We start from the raw sequence: 19482 nt of genomic DNA on the forward strand, positions 1-19482 counted from the left end.
TTGAGTTCAATAAATCATTTATTTGAAGAGTCTAATATTTATTTTCTCCTAGAAAGACAGACACAGTTAATGATACAAGAAGGTGGACCAGGGCCACCTAAGTGGCTCAGTCAGTTGGGCATCCAACTTGAGTCAGTTCAGTTGTTGATGTCTGGGTTGTGAGTTCAAGCTCTGAGTTGGGCTCCACACTGGGTGTGGAGCCTACTTTTTAAAAAAGGAGTAAATTATTACAGTAGCTAAAGGTCATTGATTTTCTAAGATACTCTTGATTTCTTTCTTTTTTTTTTTTTTTTAAGATTTTATTTATTTATTTAGGAGAGAGGCAGAGACACAGGCAGAGGGAGAATCAGGCTCCATGCAGGAAGCCTGATGTGGGAGTCGATCCTGAGACTCTGGGATCATGCTCTGAGCCAAAGGCAGATACTCAACCACTGAGCTACCCAGGCGTCCCAGTTTTTTCTTTTCCAACATCTTTTTAGAAAATTAATTTTTGGACTGGCAATGTATTTACATAATCCATTTATTTTTATTTATTTATTTTTTTAAAATTTTATTCATGAGAGACACATAGAGAGGGGCAGAGACACAGGGAGAGGGAGAAGCAGGCTCCATGTAGGAAGCCTGATGTGGGACTTGATCTCAGGACTCTGGAATCACGTCCAGAGCCAAAGGTGGATGCAAAACTGCTGAACCACCCAGGCATCCCTGCATTGTGTTTTATTGTATGGGTGCACCATACTTTTTTTCCCCTATAGTCCATTATGGATGGACATCTAGATGCCAGTCTTTCTGTTAGAAACAAAGCTGCATAATTTTGTTAAAAATGTCATTTCATAAATCTGTGGAATTAAATTCCTAGAAGTAGAATTGCCGGGGAGGGAGAATACACTTTGTGTAATTTTTTAAAAGATTTTATTTATTTGAGCGAGAGAGGGACCACAAGCAAGTATTAGCTGGGGGGGGGGAGGGGAGAGGCAGAGGGAGAAGCAGACTACCCACTGAGCAGAGAGCCCAATGCAGAACTGGATCCCAGGATGCTGGGATCATGACCTGAGCTGAAGGCAGCTGCTTAACTGAGCCACCCAGGGGCCCCTACACTTTGTATAATTTTGATAGATGTTACTACGTTAATCTCTGGAGATAGTATATCAGTTTTGTACTCTTACCAGCAAAGCATGCAACCCAAGTAAAGAAGGGGTAGGAGATGGGGGATGTTAAGATTGGATCAGGTTTGGAGGTACTAAAAGCAGTTATGTTACTGGAGTATAATGTACGAGGGGAAGAATGGCAGGAGATAAGATTAGAGAAGCAGGCAGGGGTCAGGGATTTATTTTTATGCTTGGACTTTATTCTATAGCTAATAGAAAAAGAAAGGAAGAGGGAATGACATAGTTAAGATTGTGTTCTAGAGTTTTCTGGTGGTCAAATGAAGATGGATTTTTTTTTTTTTTTTTTTTTTTTTATTCATGAGAGACACAGAGAGAGAGAGTGAGAGGCAGAGACACAGGCAGAAGGAGAAGCAGGCTCCATGCAGAGAACCCGATGTGGGACTTGATCCCGGAACTCCAGGACCATGCCCTGGGCCGAAGGCAGGCACTAAACAGCTGAGCAACCCAGGGATCCCTGAAGATGGATTTGAAGGGGCAAGACAGGAAGCAGCAACATAATTAGGTAAATGCAGTAGCCTTTTTGTCAGACCTTGCATCTCTATTTTGTGTGTGTGTGTGTGTGTGTGTGTGTGTTTAAGGATTTTATTTATTTATTCACGAGAGACACAGAGAGAGAGGCAGAGGCAAGACACAGGCAGAGGGAGAAGCAGGCTCCATTCAGGGAGCCCGATGCGGGACTCCATCCTGGGTCTCTAGGATCACGCCCTGGGCTGAAGGTAGACACTTAAACGCTGAGCCACAGGTATCCCACGATTTAGTGTTTGGAAAGGGATACATTATGCAAAGGGAGGCAGAGGAGATAAATTTAGAAGAGAAAGAAGGTATATCATTGAAGGTAGCAAGAAAGGCTTTGCTAAATATTCAGCTATATTTTGATGGATGAGTAGATCTTAGATTGGTAGATAGGAGAAATGGGATAAAGGAAATAATTTGAGGTTCTGAGAAGTGGAGTAAGCCAAGAGTAGGCAAACTTTCTATGAAGGGTCTAATAAAAATGTTGGCTTTGTGGGATACATGGTCTCTGTCATATGTCTTCCTCCATTTATTTATTTGTTTGTTTGTTTATTTATTTATTTATTTATAATTAAACAAAAAAAAAGATTTATTGATTTGAGAGAGAGCCCAGTGGCAGGGTTGGGGGATAAGGGAGAGGGAGAGGCAGACTCCCCATTGAGCAGGGAGCCCAATGTGGGGCTCCATCCCAGCACCCTGGGATCATGATTGGAGCGGAAGGCAGTCACTTAACTGACTGAGCCATCCAGGCGCCCCCTCCCCTCCCTTTTTTAATGTAAAAATTGTTAGCCACAGCCTTTACAGAAGCAGACTCTGGGCAGGGTTTGAAAGGGGTGAGGTGGGAGATGACTTCAGTTGCCAACTCTTAGAATAAGCAAAGGCATCCAAAGTGGAAGGTGCAAGATAAACTTAGTAAAACCAGGAGTGAAGGCAGTTTGAGGCAGAGCTATGGAAAACTTTGAATGTTAGGCTAAAAATTTGTCCCCAAGGTAGGGGCATTGAAGAGTCACCTGTATATTGACATTGATGGTGATGACATCTTGCCTGGTACTGTAAAATTACTATATTAACAGCTATAGAAAGTCTGGCTAGAGGGTTCCTGGGTGGCTCAGTTGACTAAGCATATGCTTTTGGCTCAGGTCATTGGTTCCATCAGGGTCCGGGGATTGAGCCCCATGTCAGGCTCCCTCTTCCTCTGTATGCACTTTTTCTCAAATAAATAAAACATTTTTTTCTTTTCAAATATTTTATTTATTTATTTGAGAGAGAGAGATGGTGAGAGAGAGCATGACCAGAAGGGAGGAGCAGAGGCAGAGGGAGAAGCGGACTTCCTGCTGAACAGGGAGCCTGACATGGGGTTCAACCTCAGGACCTCAGGACCATGACCCAAGCTGAAGGCAGATGCCTAACCAACTGAGCCACCCAAGCACCCCCCAGAATAAAATCTTTAAAGAAAAAAAATCTGAAAAAAAAAAAAAAAAAAAGAAAAAAAATCTGACTGAGAGAATTGCCTTGTGTAGATGGTCACACTGCATGTTAGTGCTGCTGACATATTGCCATTACCATGAAATACTGAGGTGTAATCTACTCACTAGGATGTTGAGTGTTTCAGTGAGTGTTTAACTCAAAGAATCAAGGAGACATGCTTGGCTAGTTCAGTCGGTAGAGCATGTGATGCTTGATCTCAGGGCTGTGGTTCAAGCCCCACATTGAGGAGTAGAGATTCCTTTAAAAAAATGAAAAGAACCAAGGGAGTAGAAGAATAGGGTAGCTTATAGGTAGTTGCTCACAATTTTTTTTTTTTAAGATTTTATTTATTTATTCATGAAAGACACAGAGAGAGGCAGAGATACAGGCAGAGAGAGAATCAGGCTACAGGCAGATAGAGAATCCGGCTCCATGCAGGGAGCCTGATGTGGGACTCGATCCTGGGACTCCAGGATCAGCCCTGGGCCAAAGGCAGGCACTCAACTGCTGAGCCACCCAGGTGTCCCTTGCTCACAATTTTTTATTCTCCTAGTTTTGAAGAATTAGAAATAAGTATACAACAGTTCAGCTGATTGTTTCATTAAATAGCTTCCCCAGCTCTTAGCTTTCTGTGTTTTAAGCCTCTGGTTCTAGATGACTGGAAAACTGGTTTTCCTCTGGGGTGAGAGGATGGGTGGATTGGTGGTGTGTGATCAGATTTACCTTGGAGAGTGGGCACCTGGGTGGCTCAGTCAGTTGAATGTCTGCCTTTGGCTCAGGTCATGATCCCAGGGTCCTGGGATCGAGTACTGCATCGGGCTCCCTGTACAGCATGGAGCTTGCTTCTCCCTCTCCCTCTGCCATTCCCTCTGCTTGTGCTCTTTCTACTTCTGTGTGTCAGATATATAAATATAATCTTTCAATTAGCAATAATCGCGCCTCGGATAAATCTCATTGGCTATAAGCGCAAAGCTTAAATAAATAAAATCTTAAAAAAAAAAAAAAAGGATGCTTGGGTGGCTCAGCGGTTGAGTGTCTGCCTTCAGCTCAGGGCGTGATCCTGGGATCCAGGATCAAGTCCCGCATTGGGCTCCCTGCATGGAGCCTGCTTCTCCCTCTGCCTATGTCTCTGCCTCCCTCTGTGTCTCTCATAAATAAATACATAAATCTTAAAAAAAAAAAAAGGAATTACCTTGGTGAGTTATTAGAATATCAATGTGCCATCCATATTGTGATAAAATTCTGTGAGAGGATGTCTCATATGTTTTTGGAAATAGCCGCCCTGGTGACTCTCTACCATATCTTCCTGGTTAACAGCCATTGTTTTTTTTGTTTTTGTTTTTGTTTTTTTAACAGCCATTGTTTAAACAATTTCTGTCCTTTCTTTACTGCCAGCACCTACCAGTGCTGCTGGTAGGATTATACTCCTAGAAGACAATTTCTTTTCTAGCATGAAGGAAAAGTTGAGATGTAACTTGGTATCCCATAAAGACTTATGACTTATAGTGCATCTTTTGACAGCAAACATATCTAACTCATATTGTCAACTTGTTTTTCCTCAGAAACTCTGGCCTTATATTATTTTCAATTGTTGATAATAAGCTTTGTGCTTGTATTAATAGAAGTCAGCTTTCTTCTCATTTTTATGAAACTACCTTTTACCAGCACAAAAACACAGTGATTGAATACTCTGCCTCTGATTGAATAGTTGCCTGTGTCCTTGAACTCATTTTGAGCACCTGTTATGTCCACCTAGTGGACACACAGATATTTTGAGAAGGAATGCTCTAAATACAGGAAAGGCAAAAGAAAAGGATCTTTGAGGTCCTTCTCATTCCACAGTCTCTGGTTCCATGAATTAAGACAATAAATCTTCAGACCAGATAACATTGTACATGGTATCTAACAACCTTTAGCAATTGCTTATTTGTTTGTTTTGGTGGTTGCAAGTGAATAAGATAACTGCAGATTATAGGACATGCAAAGTTTGGAGACAGCAATTAAGTCAAATTTAGTTTATCAGGGCAGCCCCGGTGGCGCAGCGGTTTAGCGGTTTAGTGCCGCCTGCAGCCCGGGGTGTGATCCTGGAGACCCAGGATTGAGTCCCACATCGGGCTCCTTGCATGGAGCCTGCTTCTCCCTCTGCCTGCCTCTCTCTCTCTCTCTCTGTCTCTCTCTCTCTGTGGGTGTGTGTCTCTCATGAATAAATAAATAAAATCTTTAAAAAACAATGACTGATAAACTAAATTTTTTAAATATATGTTTATATTTAGAGAGAGGGGCAGAGATGTAGGCAGAATGAGAAGCAGGCTCCCTCTAGGGAGTCCGATGCAGTACTCCATCCCGGATCCTGGGATCACACCCTTAGCTGAAGACAGATGCTCAACAGCTCAGCCACTGAGCCACCCAGGCGTCCCTATCAGTCATCTTTTCAAATTAAGGCTATTGTTTCCATTTTTTAAAAAAGATTTTATTTATTCATGAGAGACATGCAGAGAGAGAGAGAGAGAGGCAGAGATACAGGCAGAGGGAGAGGCAGTTCCATGCAGGGAGCCTGATATGGGACTCGATCCGGGGTCTCTAGGATTGTGCCCTGGGCTGAAGGCAGTGTTAAACCGCTGAGCCACCCGGGCTGGGCTGCCCGATTGTTTCCATTTTTAAAACAATTGAAATTCTCCCTTTTTTTGAGGATTTTTTTTTTTTTTTAAGTAATCTCTTAGACCCAATATAGAGCTTGAACTCACAACCCTGAGATGAAGAGTTGCACACTCTACCCACTCAGTCAGCCAGGCACCCTCCAATTCCATAATTTTTAAAGCACATGGTTATGGCAGTGAAAGCTGTAATATGCAGTAATCAAAGCTTTTTTTATATTCATAACTACCAATTTGGAAGTAAGTGTGACAGGATTATTTGGGTGGTTGATAGGGACTTATAAAACCAAGAGGGGTTTGTTTGTTTGTTTGTTTGTTTTAAGATTTTATTTATTTATTCATGAGAGAGAGAGGCAGAGACACAGACAGAGGGAGAAGCAGGTTCCATGCAGGGAGCCTGATGTGGGGCTCCATCCCAGGACTCCAGGATCATGCCCTGGGCCAAAGGCAGGCACCAAGCCACTGAGCCACCCAGGAATCCCCAAGAAGGGTTTATTTAAACTTCTATCAAAAATAAGAAATTGGTATCTCATTAGGGCTTAATTGGTTGACTTCAGCTTTTGAGCTTGGAGGCTGCTGAAGAGTTAATTTATTATGTGAGGGTTTAGCCCAGTGTAGAGCACAAACTTGCTTTAGGAAAAGAATCTCTTTGTGTATTTATTTGCCAGATTAATCCTGTTTACATGTGAACCCTTTTCTTGATTCCAGGGAAAACAGACAATCTATGCCAATTAAATATTAGAACATGACAGATTGATTTTGATTCCACAGATTAAAGAGGAAAAGAAAGCTTCAGGTTTTATTAAATTTACCCTGGATGATATTTTAAAAAAGAAACTTTTGTGGAAAGATCTGTCAGTAACAGATGAATAAATTTTTCTTATTTAAATAGGTTCTTGTATCTAGGTAGACAGTATGGTATAGTGAGAAAGCAGCTTTGGATTGGTTTTCTTAGCACCTGGATTCTAGTTTATAGGTGACTAGAAGATGTAGCTTTATAATCCACTTAATCATGGATTATATTTTAAATGAAAATATTTTTTTAATAAAAAATCATTTTTGCTATGGCTACTGATGAAGGATGTTTAAAAGATAAATGGGGTGCGTGGGTGACTCACTTGGTTGAGCCTTCAACTCTTGATATCTGCTCAGTTTATGATCTCATGTGGTGGGATAGAGCCCTGGTGGGGCTCCATCCTCAGCAGGGAGTCTGCTTCTCTCTTTCTCCCTCTGTCCCTCCTCCAGCTTGCACTGCTCTCTATCAAAAGTAAATGAATAAATCTTAAAAAAAAAAAATCATAGGGGCGCCTGGGTGGCTCAGTCAGTGAGATGTGTGCCTTTGGCTCGGGTCATGACCCCGGGGTTCTGGGATCAAGCCCCACATTGGGCTTCTGCTCAGCAAGGAGCCTGCTTCTCCCTCTCCCTCTGCCTGCCACTCCTCCTGCTTGTACTCGCTCTCTCTGTCAAATAAATACATAAAATCTTAAAAAAAGATTAGTGAAATATTAGTTGCAATAACTGTTTAGAAGATAGCTTGACAGTGTTTCTCTTTTCCTGTAATTTTTGTCTATGCAAATTTTGTATTAAAAACCCCATAAATCATAAAGGTACAGCTCAGTGAATTTTCAATGATCATACTTATGTAACACCTATCCAGATCAAGAAATAGAATGGTTTTTTTTTTTGTTTTTTGTTTTTTTTTTAAGAAATAGAATGTTAACAGCAGCTACTTCAGACCTACCTCTCACCCACAAGTTGTTGTTCCCTTCTTCCCCAGGGTAACCAATATCCTGACCTCTTCACTCTTCATTAGGTTTGTCTTTTTTTTTTCAAGGAACATTATATGTAAAAAGTCATATACTGTGTTTTCTTCTGTATCTGGCGGCTTTTGCTCAATGATAATATCACATGTTCTTGTGTCAGTAAGTCATTCTCATTGCCATATAGACTTCCATAGTAAAAATATACCACAGTTTATCCATTCTCTTGATGATGGATATTTTGGTTGTTTCCAATTTGGGGTTTTGAGGAATAATGCTTCAGGGAACATTCTTCTATGTCTAGGTATATGTATGTCTATGTCTAGGTATATGTATGTATGTTTTTCTGTTGGGTCAGTACCGAGCAGTGGAATTAGAGGGTCATTGATTGTGTATATGTTCAGCTTTAGTAGATTCTGCTAAAGAGGTTTCCAGAGTTGTTGTATCAGTTTATATTTGCACTAGCAGTCTGTGAGAATTCCATTTATTCTACATTCTTAACAGTCTTAACTTTTGCTGAGCCTCTACTTTGTACAAGGTCTGAGGGATGCAGTAGTGAACAAAATGAAACCCTCTCACAGATCTTGAAATTTAATGTGATTAGAAACATATTTTGAGAGAGCCTGGTGGCTCAGTGGTTGAGCATCTGCCTTTGGCTCAGGGCATGATCCTGGGATCTGGAATTGAGTCCCACTTCAGGCTCCCCGCAGGGAGCCTGCTTCTCCCTCTGCCTATGTCTCTGTGTCTCTCATGAATGAATGAATGAATGAATGAATGAATGAATGAATAAATAAATAAATAAAATAAAACAAAACATATTTTGTACACACTTGTTTAATATAGTTAGCACTAAAGTATTAAAAAGTACATTAGATAGAAGGTGATTGGGAGTGCTGTTAGAGTGGTTGAGGAAGACTTCTGATGAAGTGACATTTGGACAAAGATCTGAAGAAAGTAAACTAGCCTCTGAGAGAGGAGGAGTTCAGGCAAAGGGAATAAATAGCAAGTGTTAAAACCCTGAGGTGGAAGCATACTTGGTACATTCACAAAGCAGCAAGGAGGCTAGTAAGATTGGAACACATTGAGTAAGGGCAACAGCTCATCTCAGGGAGGTAAATAGGGCTAGACCATGGAGCACCTTAAGAGTTATAGAAAGGATTTTGGATTTTCTGAATGAGATGGGAAAGCTAAGTGACAGGTTTGGAAGGTTTGAGCTAAGTGACATTATCCTTTACCTTTTATTTTATTTATTATTATTTTTAAAAAGATTGTATTTATTCATGAGAGACACAGAGACAGAGATACAGAGGGAAAAGTAGGCTCCTTGCAGCAAGCCTGATGTGGGACTCTAACCCTGGATTTGGGATCACCCCCTGAGCTAAAGGCAGACCTCAACTGCTGAGCCACCCAGGCATCCCATCTCCTTTGCCTGTTTTTTTTTTTTTTAAGATTTATTTATTTATTTATTTATGATAGACACACACACAGAGAGAGAGAGAGGCAGAGACACAGGAGGGAGAAGCAGGCTCCACGCCGGGAGCCCGACACTCCAGGATCACGCCCTGGGCCAAAGGCAGGCGCTAAACCACTGAGCCACCCAGGGATCCCTCTCCTTTGCCTTTTATTTATTTATTTTTTTTAAAGATTTTATTTATTTATCCATGAGAGACACAGAGAGGCAGAGACACAGGCAGAGGGAGAAGCAGGCTCCCCGCAGGGAGCGGGACCTGGTCACACCCTGGTCTGAAGGCAGGCGCTAAACCGCTGAGCCACCCGGGCTGCCCTCCTTTGCGTTTTATTTATTTATTTATTTTTTTTTTAATTTTTTTTTATTTTTATTTATTTATGATAGTCACAGAGAGAGAGAGAGAGGCAGAGACACAGGCAGAGGGAGAAGCAGGCTCCATGCACTGGGAGCCCGATGTGGGATTCGATCCCGGGTCTCCAGGATCGCGCCCTGGGCCAAAGGCAGGCGCCAAACCGCTGCGCCACCCAGGGATCCCTTTTAATTTTTTTTTTTTTTATTTATTTATGATATCCTTTGCGTTTTAAAGAGATTACTCTGCTCTTGGGGAAAACATTCTTCTTGGGGCAAGAGTAGAAGCTGGAATGTGGATTAAATTAATGCTGTAGGACAAGAGAGAGGCGTTTGGTGGTTTGGACCAGAATGTTAACAGTGGAGATGAGGAGAAATAGTTGGATTCAGGATATTTTGAAGATACAGCTGATAGGATTTGCTTCAGTGGATTTTATATGAGCTGGAGGTTGTGTGTCAAGTATGACTCCAAGATTATTGGCTTAAGTTGCTAATTTACCGATTTAAAGAAGACTGGGGAGACATTAGGAACCCCAGATAAGTTTGAGATAGGATGGTGAACCAAGAATTTGATAGAGTACCTTTTGTATGTGAGATGTCTTTTATTTTTTAATTTAATTTTTAAAAAATACTTTATTTATTCATGAGAGAAAAAAGAGAGAGAGGCAGAGAGACACAGGCAGAGGGAGAAGCAGGCTCCATGCAGGAAGCCCGACGTGGGACTCGATCCTGGGTCTCCAAGATCACTCCCTGGGCTGAAGGCAGCCCTAAGCCACTGAGCCACCTGGGGTTCCCTCATTTGAATACTTGTAAAGCTCCTTATTTAGAATTTAGATTGTATAGATTTTTCTTTTTTTTGTGAGAGCTATTTGAGAAGGAAGTAAAATATAAGAATTAATTTATTGAGAAAGTTCCTGGGTACTTCTTTGAAAGATCTGTGACTGAAATTACTAGACTTTGTATAGATTTAGTCTCGCATAGTTTGTTACTGTTTGTAAAATGATCATTGCTGTAGTGACCTTAGAGATTCATTTTGACTTGTATATAGTATTTATACATAAATCGTGTATAAAGTATATAGTGAATACCTGAAGAAAGCTTTAAGCTTTTTACATTGTATTTTAAAGCATATTTGTGATACGTACATAATTTGAAAAATAATAGTTTATTTGAGGATTTCACATATATTTTTCAGTGCACAAAACAGTCTGTGAGTTGAGTAGCATTACCACCTACACTTTATAGTTGAGGAAACAGGGCTGCATGGGTGATGAACTGACTGATTCAGGGCCTGTCTTCTGATAAGGTAGAAGAGACAAGACCTGAACCCAAGTCCTAACTCCACAGCAATATATAGACTAACTGTGTTAGCTACCATGTTCTGTTTCTCAGCCATGTTGAATGATTGATCATTTATTTTATAAGAGTATTCTGCTTTGACAGTAAAATTTTTGACAAGTATTTTACAAAAGTAATTCAAGACATTCTTAAAAAAAATTGTGACAAATATAGTGAAAAGTTAAAATTCCCTTTCACCTCATGACTGAAAGTTTGTATTTCCAGACTTTTTTTTTGATACCTTTACATACATCTGTAATACACAAATGAACAGTGTTTTTCATAAGTGGAATCATACTATACATAATATTTTGCAGCGTATTCATAATTTTTGGTCAGATGGAAAGTCCACAAAACTTCTCTTAGACCTTTGCTTTAAACAAGACCAGACACTTAACATTTTCAGTTGTTTTAAGTACCTTGGAACAGATTTTATGAACGGCAGCAACATTTAGTATTGATTTGTTCAATGTTAGTGAGGTGCCTTTAAAAGTGATCACACCTTTCATTTCAGAGGACTTTCCAAATGCTCTATAAAAAAGGCAGATATATGTTTGACTGCCTCATGAGGTTGCCAGGCACCATTCAGATATTTTTCCCTTTCTCAGAAAGTGCAAGGTTGTCCATTTTGGAGCAGTGGGCTCTTGCAGATCCACCTATATTACCTGTGATTGTTGGTGTAGGAGATGATGTTTCTCCATCTGTCTGCTAAGTAGAAAGAGCAATTAATGAGCCTGTAACTGGACAGAGCTGTACTGGAAATGAAAACAGGTCCCTTCTGCTATTGATGACCTAGAGGAAGAAAAGATTCCGGTGGACCAAACTCTCCAGACTTAAATTGCCAGTTTTCAGTTTTCAGTTCATTAATACTACAAAGATATTTTGGTGATTCCTCCCCCCTATCTTTGTAAACCGATACATATGACAGATGATGCATTTCGCTTTTGATATCTAACTTCATGATACATTTATCAAATGATAATCAAATTCCTATGCTGTGAATATTTTTCTCAGAAGGAAAAAGAAATCAAACTGCTTTTGTGGGATAAGTTCAACATTCATACAAGACCTGCTTTGAAAAAAAAAAAAAAAAAAAGACCTGCTTTGGGCCAGTCAGGGGACCAAGGAGACAAATTGGGGAGATAATGAAGTAGACTCTTGCGAGACAAAACAGACGAAACAGGAAATAAATTTGTATGTGTTTTCAGAATTCCAGAGTAATGAAACTGAATACTGTCAAGTAACTGGTAAATGTAGGCTTATATTAAAATAATGATTAATGAGGAGAAAATTGTGCATTTGTACACTTTGGTGTGTACCTCAAGCATCTGGGAAATTTGTTAAATATAATTTCTGGGATTTCACCTCCCAGAGATTTAAATACTAGAGATTGGGGTAGGGCCCAGGAATCTGCATTTCCTCAGGCTTCCTAAGTAGTTCTCTTATTATTTTTTCAAAAGATTGTATTTATTTATTCATGAGAGACAGAGAGAGAGGCAGAGACATAGAGGGAGAAGCAGGCTCCCTACAAGGAGCCCGATGTGGGACTTGATACCAGGATCCCAGGACCATGACCTGAGCCAAAGGCTCAACCACTGAGCCACCCAGGTGCCCCCCCTTTTTTAAATTTTTATTTATTTATGATAGTCACAGAGAGAGAAAGAGAGAGAGGCAGAGACATAGGCAGAGGGAGAAGCAGGCTCCATGCACCGGGAGCCTGATGTGGGATTCGATCCCGGGTCTCCAGGATCGCACTCTTAGCCAAAGGCAGGCGCCAAACCGCTGCGACACCCAGGGATCCCCCAGGTGCCCCCTTAAGTAGTTCTCTTAAAGGGTGGTCTAAAAACAACTTTGGGAACCATTGCCTTTTTGTCTAAATCTGACAAAAAGACCATCTGAATTTTTTTTTAAGATTTTATTTATTTATTCATGAGAGACAGAGAGAGAGAGCCAGAGATAGAGACACAGGCAGAGGGAGAAGCAGGCTCTCCACGGGGAGCCTGATGTAGGACTCAATCAAAGGACCCAGGGATCACGACCTGAGCCAAAGGCAGGTGCTCAACCACTAAGCCACCCAGGTACCAAGATCTAAATCTTGCTAGAGGAAGCATTATAGGGAAGAAAAACCTAATAGGACACTTTGTGGTAAATGATAAATGGAGATGTTTGAGAAAGTATTAGGGAGAGAGGCTAGTTAATGCTGAGTGTGGTAGGGAGGAGGAGGGATTGATGTTTTTTGTTTAAAGATTTTATTTATTTATTCATGAGAGACACACAGAGGCAGAGACACAGGCTGAGGGAGAAGCAGGCTATTTATTTATTCATGAGAGACACACAGAGGCAGAGACACAGGCTGAGGGAGAAGCAGGCTCCCTGCAGGGAGCCTAATGGTGGGACTCATTTGGGGATTGGGGACTCCAGGATCAAGCCCTGGGCCTAAGGGAGGCGTTCAACCACTGAGCCACCCAGGTGCCCTGGGGCTGATGTTGGATTTTATTTCTCACCCAGGGCACATAACTTGAATTTGATTGCTTTTTATATACCAGGTAATGCTGTGTTGTCTTTTTTGGTAACTAGGCTTTCATGTCCATAGTTTACAGTATTCTTGAGATATTCCTAATTTCCAGGATTTCACATCATTTTCTCCATAAGCCATCAAATACCCTAAAAAGTGTAACTTTGCAGCATTCAGACTAACTCATGGACTATGGCATGAAATCATTTTTAACCTCATGAGTGTTTTTTTTTTTTTTTGCCTAAGAGAAATGATCGTTTTTAGTTTACCAATATTGATGAATCTTCTTCAATGGGGAGAAAATATTTTTGATAGAAGTTGATTTAAGGTAAAAAAATTTCTCATTTGTAAAGTTTCTTAAGTATAAAACTAGGAAGAAAGTCTCATTTCTGACATGATTTTTATTTAGCACTATGTTCATTCAGCACATTTATTACACTGACACTACGATTCTTAATAAGAAGTACTGGCTGCTGGTGGTTGAGCTTGTTTTACTAGGATTATCTTACTATAAATGTTCTATATTAAAGAGTTTGGGAAGTGGTTAATGACAACCAAATTTGTAATCTAGGATTGCTACACTTTATAACAATTCTTTAAGATTATTATTTATTCATTTTTTAATTCTTTGACATTATTATAGTAACTTCTTTTTTTTTTTTTTTTTTTTTAAATTTTATTTATTTATGATAGTCACACAGAGAGAGAGACAGAGGCAGAGACACAGGCAGAGGGAGAAGCAGGCTCCATGCACCGGGAGCCTGACGTGGGATTCGATCCTGGGTCTCCAGGATCGCGCCCTGGGCCAAAGGCAGGCGCCAAACCGCTGCGCCACCCAGGGATCCCTATAGTAACTTCTTTAACATTGTAATATTTATGTTTGGGGATGAAAGGCATATTTAGCATCCTGTAGTTGGCCTTAATCTGGGCAATAAATGAAAATGCTGACTGGGGCTTGCCTGATATGCAGCTAGCATTGTTCTAACAAACTTCATGGAATGGATGTACAGAACCAGGTGTTTTATTTAAGCTGCAGCTGTACCATCTGTGGGAGCAGGTGGACAGATTTCTGTATCATCAGGAAAACACAGCTGGTAAGACTTAGGAGAAGAGCTAATTGATTGCTTTTCTTCAGCCACAGTTCTCCAGTCACATACACCTACACACAGCTTTTTTTTTTTTTTTTTAACTTGCTTACAGGTGTTGACTCTGGTCAGGATAACAACAAAGGGACAAAAAAGGTGTACATTTGGCTGTTTGTGTGTTTATTGGATTACCACTGAAGATAATTTAAAATTTTAAAAAATATTTTATTTATTTATTCATGAGAGACACAGAGGGAGAGAGAGAGAGAGGTGAAGACATAGGCAGAGGGAGAAGCAGGCTCCACACAGAGAGCCTGAAGTGGGATTTGATCCGGGACCACAGGATCACGCCCTGGGCCAAAGGCAGACTCTTAACCACTGAGCCACCCAGGCACCCCCAATTCAAAGGTTTTAAAAAATTATTTATTTAAAGTAATCTCTCTACTAAATATGGGGCTTGAACTCATGATCCCAAGTTCAAGAGTCATGCTCTTCCAATTGGGCCAGCCAGTGCCTGTTTTTTTTAGCTTTAGTTTTGATCTTTTTTTTTTTTTTTTTTTTAAGATTTTTAATTTATTCATGAGAGATACAGAGAGAGAGGCAGGCTCCCCACAGGGAGCCCGATGAGAGACTCAATCCCAGATCCTGGGATCATGCCCCACGCCAAAAGCAGACACTGAACTAGTGAGCCACCCAGGCGTGTCCCTAGTTTTGATTTTTTTACTTTAGTTACTTCAGGATATTTCCAGCTCATTATATGAACTTTTTTGAGATAATTCATTATAAGGATAAATATAGTAATGTGTATATATAGTTTATGGCAGGCTCTTCTCTCTCAAGTACTGGGAAGTAAGCAAAAGGGCTTTTCATTAGGCAAAAGAAGAACAAAATAAAGATCATATATCCCATCACTATGAAAGGAGGAGTTAGAGGGAAATAAAAACTCTAGAGTCATAGATTCTTGGAAGTGAGATGAAAAAGCAAACATGACCTTTGTCCCTAACTATTCACAGATGAAAAAACTAAGATCTAGAGAAATTACTTCTCAGTATCATGGCTTGTTTCCCTGGAGAATTGGGTTAAAATTCAAAATAACTTTAATTCTCAAATCTAGTGATATTTAACAAATAGCAAAGTGAGTAAGCTCATTTATGTAGGGGAGCAACTTTTTTTTTTTTTTTTTTAAAGATTTTATTTATTTATTCATCAGAGACACAGAGAGAAAGGTAGAGACACAGGCAGAGAGAGATGCAGGCTCCGTGCAGGGAGTCTGACACAGGATTCCATCCTGGGACTCTGGGAACCACGCCCTGAGCCAAAGGCAGACGCTCAACTTCTGAGCCACCCAGGAGTCCCGCAACTGGTTTTTGTACATAATTTCATCTCATCTAGGACTGCAAACTAAAATGAACCTGCATTACATTGTTGTTTCATTAAGTTATTATACCATTGGGCTGTGTGCAGGGAAAACTTAAGGTTTAACTTCATATTTATGTACCTCAGTTTGTTTATTTCTCAGTTTAAGAGAGAGATGTGGCCAGCATTTGAGAGGGTTCAAAGAAGATCCCCAATTATGATTAAGAAAAAAGCCAGTTGAGGGGCACCTGGGTGGTTCAGTCAATTCAGTGTTCCACTTTTGGTTTTGGCTCAGGTCATGATCTCAGGGTTGTGGGATTGAGCCTCACCTTGATATTCATGCTCAGCTCAGATAGTCTGCTTAAAATTCTTTCTCTCCCTCTGCCCCTCCCTGTCCCCCTACCCCATGCCCTCTCTCCCTCTGCCCCTCCCTGTCTCCCTACCCCATGCCCTCTTTCTAAAATAAATAGATAAATCTTTTTAAAAAAAAAAAATGGAAAGAAAAAACCAATTGAAAGGTTCAAGCAGCTATGCTTGATTAACAGAAAGCAGAGAGGAATGATGAGTCTTTAAGGGTAATTTTGCAGTGATCTACTAGATGTATACTTCTTAGAACTAGAAAGGATGGGGCAGGCAACATCAAATTTACCTTAACCAGGAGGAAAGTAGATACACATTGTATATTCTGGGGATTAGCAGCATCACCTAGGAGCTTGTTAAAAATGCAGAATCTCAGGACACCTAGCCAGTTGACTTGGTAGAGTGTGCAGCTCTTGATCACGGAGTTGTAAATTTCAACCCCATGGTGAGTATAGATTTATTAAAAATAAATAAACTTGGGATGCTTTGATGGCTCAGTGGTTGAGTGTCTGCCTTCCCCTCAGGGCGTGATCCCAGTCCCAGGATAGAGTCCCGCGCCAGTCTCTTTGCATGCAGCCTGCTTCTTCCTCTGCCTGTGTCTTATTTTTATTTTATTTTATTTATTTATTTTTTTTAAGATTTATTTATTTATTCAGAAAGAGAGAGAGGCAGAGACATAGGCAGAGGGAGAAGCAGGCTCCATGCAGGGATCCTGATGTGGGACTCGATCCTGGATCTACGGGATCACATTCCAGGCTGCAGGGGGCGCTAAACCACTGCGCCACCGGGGCTGCCCCCTCTGCCTGTGTCTTGTCTCTCTGCCTCTCTCTCTCTTACTGTCTCTCTCTCTGTGTCTCTCATGAATAAATAAATAAAATCTTAAAAAATATATAAATAAACTTTAAAAATTTGAGATATTATTGGGTTAAACCATAGACCTTGTAATGAATTAAGATTATTCTCTCTCTCTTTTTTTTAAGATTTTATTTATTCATAAGAGACAGAGAGAAAGTCAGAGACATAGGCAGAGGGAGAAGCAAAGCAGGCTCCATGCAGGGAGCCTGATGTGGGTCTTGATCCTGGGACTCTGGGATCATGCCCTGAGCTGAAGGCAGGCGCTTAACTGCTGAGCCACCTAGGTGTCCCTGAAGGATAACTTTTAAAATGATGTACAGAAGAGCAGTTCATGACTGGAGTCCTGAATTTTTTGTTTGGCTTGGTTTGTTTGGTTGGCTACCTTTCTTGAATCAAAGGCTGAGGCCTTGATCAGTTTTTGAATACTTCTGTCTCTAGTTCTTGGATGTGGAACCAAGGATATGAGTTATAAGTAGCCTCTTAAGCTATTCCACACCTTTTTGCCAGAGTGTATATATAATTATGCTTGACCTTCCTTATTATGTCCATTTTGGGGGGCAAGAATCAAGCTTCTCTGCCTAAGAACCAACTTTCAATTTGTTCCACCCAATACCAAGTCCTGGGCTCACAGTGCAGTGCCACCAGTTGGCTTGTGTGAGGAAGTGTTTTAACCTTTTCTTTTCCCCACTGGGAGTTTGCACTGCCCACAGTTGTTTTTACATTATGACATTGCTTGTTCTTTTTAATAACCTTCTATTCCTCTTTTATTCTAGTGTAAATACTATAGGAGATCTTCCCATCTCTTTCCCCTTTACTTTGTTCTTCTTGTCAGTGGTGGAAAAAAAAAAAAGGCTAAGATTACTCCCAGTATCTTTGTATTAAGAAAAAGGAAAGCAGTAATACTTTAAAAAGTTGGTTTTTTTTGTTTTTGTTTTTGTTTTTTTTTTTAAGATTTTATTTATTTATTCATGAGAGACACACATAGAGAGAGGCAGAGACACAACACAGGTAGAGGGAGAAGCAGGCTCTATGCAGGGAGCCCGACATGGGACTTGATCCCAGGACTCCAGGATCACTCCCTGGGCTGAAGACTGCACTAAACCGCTGAGCCACCCAGACTGCCCCCTCCTTTTAAATGAAAATAGAGATCACTTAGGCTACTGTTGCAGGTATAGTGGGGAGTCTTGCAAAGACTCAGTTGGGAAAGCACAAGATAGTTGATAAAATGGCAAATGCTTTCATTTAGGCCAGAATGCATTTCACTGTTACTGTATATCCTCTCATCTGTGTCTGTGGATTTTGAAAGTGCATTTTTGTTGTATTATTGTCCCACTAGAAAAAATTCTGATCTGTTGCAATTCCATATTTGAAACTGCTCCCTCTTGGATTCCATATCTTTAGATCTTCCTAATAATTTCTGTGGTTACACTGGATCTGATCTGTTCCTATGCTAAATGAAAGCTCACAATCACAAAACTGTGTAGGCATAAATGAGAGGCATATGGGAGTGGTGTAAAAGGAACTCTAGGAGTCTTCATATGCTTGGGTGGGCGAGCTAAACTAATAGCTCCCAGCAGTTCTTCTGAATCAGACATTGTGGAGCCAAGAGTCTAGCATTTGGAATTCCACTGCTTATGCAAAGGGTCTGTCTTTTATCCTCCAAACCACCATTTGTTAAATGGCTAATGACCCAGTGGACCTGTTGACAGCAAGGGAGGGGGGAGGCTGGCAAAGATCAAGTTTAAAGTAAAAAGGAAAGAGAAGTTCAAAGGTAGGAAAGTAAAAACAAAAAGTTTGATTATATCTTCACCTACCTTTTATTATTTTTTAACAATGTACATGGAGAATTTTGAATATAGACAGAATGATGTTATGAACCCTCAAGTATCCATCCTCTTAGACTCAGGAAGTTTGCAGTTTCCACACTTAAGGGAAACCGGAACTCTGATGAGCCTTGGGTTTGCTCTGGGCCTCTTTAGGTCTTGTCACCTTTGGCTTTACGCCATCAAACTCTTTGTTTTAGCACCTAATATATATAGAACACTGTTTAGGGTTTGTGATGAGTAGGACATCTATTAACCTCTAATAGCTTAAGGAGCTAAGTGCTATTGGTCAAGGGGCAGAAAAGTGTAATTAGTTCTATCAAGGAAGCACTATGAAGAGGGAACTGAGAAACCTTTATTGAGAAGGTAGCATTTGGATTTATTGCAGAAGGGTAGGGAAGTGGGTAGGGACTGGATCCTTGATCTAGACAGCAGTGTAAGAGATCTATTAGCTCTTTTCACTGGGCTATTTAGAACATGACATTTTTGTTACATTTATGACCCAAGAATACTTTGGATAAGTTTTTCCTCTTTGCTTTAAGCAACTTAGAAACATAAGTTAGTTTCAGGTATTTTCTGGTAAACTATGTGATTCTTTGAAATACTTACTATCAAGATGAATTATACAAGGTATGTTAGACTCTTTTGAGAAATACCATTTCAAGGCAAACTGAGCCAAGTTTGATTGGACAGGACCCATGAGAGAAATATGGGTTTTTTTCTGGATCTCTTATTTCAGTTGTAATTATCAGTGAAATAAGCCAGGAGAGC

General features: G+C 40.4%; 1 protein-coding gene across 3 annotated transcripts in view; it reads left to right on the forward strand.

Annotated features, from left to right (window-relative positions):
* CBFA2T2 (CBFA2/RUNX1 partner transcriptional co-repressor 2) overlaps nt 1–19482 on the forward strand; it is a 146930-nt gene that overhangs the window by 15622 nt on the left and 111826 nt on the right. Inside the window, exon 2 of one of the 3 annotated variants that reach the window (XM_038572024.1) lies at nt 1480–1671. The exons of the other annotated variants lie outside the window; for them this stretch is intronic. The gene's annotated coding sequence lies outside the window, so the exon portion shown is untranslated. The remainder of the gene's footprint in view (nt 1–1479; nt 1672–19482) is intronic. 3 annotated transcript variants of the gene reach the window in all.

Source organism: Canis lupus, chromosome 24, assembly GCF_011100685.1.
Source record: "Canis lupus familiaris isolate Mischka breed German Shepherd chromosome 24, alternate assembly UU_Cfam_GSD_1.0, whole genome shotgun sequence".
In the NCBI taxonomy this organism is placed as follows: Eukaryota; Metazoa; Chordata; class Mammalia; order Carnivora; family Canidae; genus Canis; species Canis lupus.